Source organism: Microtus ochrogaster, chromosome 15 (genome assembly GCF_000317375.1).
Source record: "Microtus ochrogaster isolate Prairie Vole_2 chromosome 15, MicOch1.0, whole genome shotgun sequence".
In the NCBI taxonomy this organism is placed as follows: Eukaryota; Metazoa; Chordata; class Mammalia; order Rodentia; family Cricetidae; genus Microtus; species Microtus ochrogaster.
This window is the reverse complement of record NC_022017.1, coordinates 5,575,615-5,581,052: the sequence shown is the minus strand read 5'-3', so window position 1 is coordinate 5,581,052 and position 5,438 is coordinate 5,575,615. Positions and strand designations below refer to the sequence as shown.

General features: G+C 41.1%; 1 protein-coding gene across 1 annotated transcript in view; it reads left to right on the top strand.

Annotated features, from left to right (window-relative positions):
- Spats2 (spermatogenesis associated serine rich 2) overlaps positions 1–5,438 on the top strand; it is a 69,003-nt gene that overhangs the window by 16,047 nt on the left and 47,518 nt on the right. The gene's annotated exons all lie outside the window — the stretch shown is intronic.

The following is a 5,438-nucleotide window of genomic DNA, read 5'->3' as shown; positions in this document are numbered from 1 at the left end:
ATGTATGCCTGCATGCCAGAGCAGGGCGCCAGATCTCATTACAGATGGTTGTGAGCCACCATGTGGTTGCTGGGAATTGAACTCAGGACCTCTGGAAGAGCAGCCAGTACTCTTAACCACTGAGCCATCTCTCCACATGTAATAAATTTTATGTATTCTTTTTTCAGTTTAATTTTCTTTTTTTTTCAGATTAGTAGTGCTCCAGGAACTTGGCACACATACATAACAATAATATGTTGTCAGCGGCTTCTGATTTTCAGAGATGTTAAGCTATTTAAAAGGGGTCTAGAAAGATGGCTTAGAGGTTAAGAGCACTTACGTTCTCTTCCAGAGAACATGAGTTTGGTTCCCAGCACTCATCAGCTTACAACCACCTGGCACTCTAGCTCCAGGGAATTCCAGGAATGCCCTCTTCTGGCCTCCGTGGGCATGTACACCACACACAAATACATATACATAGGGCTGAAGAATTGGCTCAGTGCTTAAGAACACTTGTTGCTCTTGCAAAGACCTGTGTTCAATTCTCACCACCCTCATGGCGGTTCACAACAGTCTATAATTCCAGTTCCAGGGGATGAAATGCCTTCTTTTGACCTCTTTCTGTGTTGCCATTATGGCCGCTTCCACAGTGCATCAGTGTTTGGTTATGACAGAGACTGTATGACTTAGAAAGCTAAAATAATTACCATCTTGTTACAGAAAAGTTAGCTGGCATCTAGTCTAGTTCATCATAATGATTTCATAGATTACATTGTATTAAGATGAGGATTATAACTAGCTGCCAGCAATCCATCATGCTTAATGCTTTACACATTTACATATGTACACTTATTTATATTATAATCTGTGTGTGTGTGTGTGTGTGTGTGTGCGCGCGTGCACATGTGTGCATCTGTGTGTGGAGGTTAGTCTCCGTTGTCTTGCCTTCTGAAACAAGGTCTCTAAATGGCAGTCAATGATTAGATTAGGTTGGTTGGCAGGGGATCTGCTTGTTTCTGCTTCTCTAGTGTTGGGAATATAAGCATATACCACTATTCCTGACTTTTTTGCATGGGTTCTAGGTATCCAGTTCAGGTCCCATGATTGCATAGCAAATACTTGACCACCTGAACTGTCTCCCAGCCTCTACATAGTTGTTAATAACATATCTAATGTTAAACATTTAAGTATTAGTATCAAAATTCGAATCTAGAGGTCTGAACTCAAAGTTTGTTCATCCTGTTGATCACATTGTATTGTAAATGTTTATATTTTCGTCTTTCAGAAAGAGACTTGGGTACTAGAGAGATGGCCCAGCAGTTAAGAACACTAGATGCTTTTGCAAAGGACCTGAGTTCAGTTTCTAGGATCCACAGCAGGCTGCTTACACACTATGTGTAACTCCAGTTCCAAGGGATCTGACACTCTCATACAGCTACGCATGAGGGCAAAACACAGTAACTAAGTGTGTATCTGTCTAACAAAGTATATATCTCTCCCAGCTGGAGAGGGAAAATACTCTGTGGGAATGTAAAAGTGTCTTAACTCCATGTATCCCACCTGGATATACCATTCAGGGCAAATGTAGTAGGAAAAACTTGATTTTTTTCCCCCAAGACCTTTCTACAACTGTTGCTGATCCAGTAAATGTAGACTGTCAGTTTTGTGAACTACAAACTTTGGAGCCAGACTTTTTTATATTTAAATTTTTTCCAAGAGTCTCATTCTGTGCCCTAAGCTGGTTTTAAGCTGGAGATCTTTCTCCCTGAGCCCATTGAGTGATAGCATTACAGGCATGTTCTATCATCTTAATGCGTCTCTCTGTAATCTTATGTCTGATATTATTAGGAGCAGTTTTAAATTTTTAAAAAAATTTCTTTAATATGTATGAGTATTTTGCCTACATGTAAGTCTGTGCACCATGAGTGTACCTGGTACCTGAAGAAGGTGTCAGATTGTTTGGAACTGGACTTGTAGGTGATTATGAACCTCCATGTGGGTGCTAGGAATTGAACCTGGATTTTCTGGAAGAGCAACCAGTGCTCTTAACTGCTGAGCCAACTCTCAGCCCCAGGAGTAGGTTTTTTTGTTTCTGTTTTTTCTTTTTTTTTTTTTTTCCATTTTTAAATTTTATTAAAAAAACTTTTCTAGCCGGGCGGTGGTGGCGCACGCCTTTAATCTCAGCACTCGGGAGGCAGAGGCAGGCGGATCTCTGTGAATTCGAGACCAGCCTGGTCTACAGAGCTAGTTCCAGGACAGGCTCCAAAACCACAGAGAAACCCTGTCTCGAAAAACCAAAAAAAAAAAAAAAAAAAAAAAAAAAAAAAAACCCTTTTCTAACATATATCCCGACCAGTTTCTCCTCTCTCCCCTCTACTGAGTTTTCCCACCTCACCTTTCTCCTCCCCCAGGAGTATTTTTTTTTTTTTTTGAGACAGGGTCTTGGTATGTAACACAGGCAGGCTCAGTTGAACTCATAACCCTTCCATCATCCGAATGCTGGTGTTGTAGGCATGTATCACCATCCTGACTTTTTTTGGTTTTGTTTTGTTTTTTGAGAAAGGGTTCAGACTGGCCTCCAATTTAGAGAGATCTGCCTGCCTCTGCCTCTCAAGCGCTAGGATTAAAGGCGTGTACCACCACCGCCTGGCAGTTTTTAAATATTTTGAAAAGAATCTCATGTAACTGAGGCTAATCTTGATCTTCCGGGGTTTCTGTCTTTGCTTCCTGAGTGCTGGGATTATAGGTTTGCACCACCTTGGGCCCCTGGTTGTTTCTACTATTTTTTTCCTTCAGTGCTGGGGATCAAACTCAGACTCATTAGCATTCTGGCTAAGCACTCTATCATTGAGCTACAACCTAGCCTTTGACGTTTCTTAAAATTTTATATGTATGAGTATTTATCCTGCATGTCTGTGTATGTACCTTCTGCAAACCTGGTGCCCAGGGAGATCAAAATGGGTGTGGCATCCCTGAGAAGGGAGATAGACGTGTTGGGAGCGGCCATGTGGGGGAGTGCTGAGATTCAAACCTGGGGGATCTCAAGCAACAGGTGCTCCTAACTCCTCAGCCGTCTGTCTCTCCAGCCCTAGAACCTGTTTGTTTATTTGTTTGTTTGTTTTAAGGCAACTCTCTGTATAGCTCAGGTTGGCCTCTAGTTACTCAGGTTAAAGAGGTGTATTGCCATCCTCCGCAGTTTCTGACAGGTCTGAAGTTAATTTTATTGAACAACAGTAGAACTTTTGAACAAAGCAAAACTTACTAGGTAGCTGTAGGAGCTCATTGTGAAAGCAGTGCTTACTTATTCCTAAGCTGGAAATGTGCACAGACAGCTGGCATGACTGTACGATCCTGTAATGCCAACATTACCTACAAGTAGGCCGGAAGATTGGGGGTTCCAGGCCATCATGGACATGAAAAACGAAACAAAACTTTTTAAAGTAGGAACCTAAATATTTGCCCTGTGAGCAAGAGAGATCCCACCTCTTTCTGAATGAGAAGACTCTTCTTTGCCGTTAGTCCCAAAGCCCAGACTAATACTTAGATCAGCCGCGTTGGTAGGATGTAGTGGTGCATGCTTTTAATCTCAACAACGAGGAGACAAAAACAGGACAGTCCCTGAGTTCCAGGTGTTCCAGAGCTACACAGTGATAAACTGTCTCAAACACCAACAACAATAGAAAAACAAACAAAACCACAACCTCATTATGGGTTAAAAACATCATTATAGATGTTTTTAGTTTCTTTTGAAACAGGATTTTGCTGTGTATCCCAGGCAGACCTTGGACTCCCAGCATTCTTGGTTCAGCCTCTGAGTGCTGGGATTATAGTATGCCCGCTAACCTTTCCTTGCTTTTTATAAACTATTCAATATAGTGATACAAAATCTCTTTAAACAGTTCGGTGGACGGAATAGTCTTGGATTGGGACTAGAGAGATGGCTTAGAGACCAGGCATTTGCTGCTCTTAAAGAGGGCCTGGCATTTTACAACCCTCTAGAACTCCAGGGGATCTGGTGCTCTCTTCTGGCCTCAGTGTGCACTGCATCCATGTGTGTGGTACGCTTACACGCCCGCAAAACACTCATACACATAGCATAGAAATAAATCCTAAAAAATAGCCTTAAATATCTGTATTATTCACTATTTAAAGAATCATCATAAAGCAGGATATGTATTTTTATTCCTACTAAATTAATTATGATTATATTTTTCTTGGTATTTGCTAAAACAAACCTTTGACTGTCTAGGAAAAAGTGAAGAAAGCTTAATTAAACTGCTGCTGAATAATTGAGAGAGTTTTAGTGACTTAGCAGATGAAAGCCACCCTCTTTCAGAATGTCTGGTTGGAAGTACACAGTGGAGAAAGCATGAGTTTCCGTAACTGCTGTCGTTCTTGCTGGTCTCTTCCAGTATTCCTTCTTCCATTTTGTTGGGGCCAGTTAGTTTCTGTCTGAAGCTGTTTTAGTTTTCCTACAGAAGTCAGACTTAATCGTAATTACAATCTGTGCTTTTAAGAATTCAAATTATTTATTTGTTTATTTATTGGTTTTTTTGAGACAAGGTTTCTCTGTAGCTCTGTCTTGGAACTCCTTGAACTCACAGAGATCCGCCTGTCTCTGCCTCCCTGGTGCTGGAATTAAAGGTGTACACCACCCTAAAATTTTATATGTATTGATGTTTTACCTGCCCTGTGCTCACAGGCAAGGTGTGGGGCCAGCTCTCCTGAAACCACAGATATTAACATGGCTTTAGGCAACAGTCCAGACCACAGATGTCCCAGTGAGCTTTGGTTGTAACATGGGCAGCAGTGTACTTTGAGCATTCTTAGCAGACTCTGAACTATCTGCTTATCAGTGACAACTGTTTCCTGATTGAAAATGGGGAACAAAATATTCATGTGTGCAGTTTTTCTTTGCAGGTCATTTGCATGGTGACAGTAATGATGGGATTCAATTGTATTTTTTAATAGAGTAGCTCCTGATCAATAAAAAATTTGAAGAAATAAAATAAGAAATAAAAAAGAAAATATACTTTAAAATGTATTTAATTAAAATATAATCATATCAACTGGGCAGTGGTGGCGCATGCCTTTAATCATAGCACTCGGGAGGCAGAGGCAAGCAGAGCTCCAGGCCAGCCTGGTCTATAGAACGATTTCCAGAACAGCCAAGGCTACGCAGAGAGGCCTTGTCTCCAAACTCTCGCCCCCAAAAGATTATTTCTCCTCTCTTCTCTCCAGCCTCTCTCATGTTCTGCCTCCCTCCTATCTCAAATCCACGGCTTCTTTAGTTATTATTCTTTTTTTAAAAATATTTATTTATTTATTTATTTATTATTTATACAGTATTCTGTCTGCTTGTATGCCTGCAGGCCAGAAGAGGGCACCAGACCTCATTACAGATGGTTGTGAGCCACCATGTGGTTGCTGGGAATTGAACTCAGGACCTTTGGAAGAGC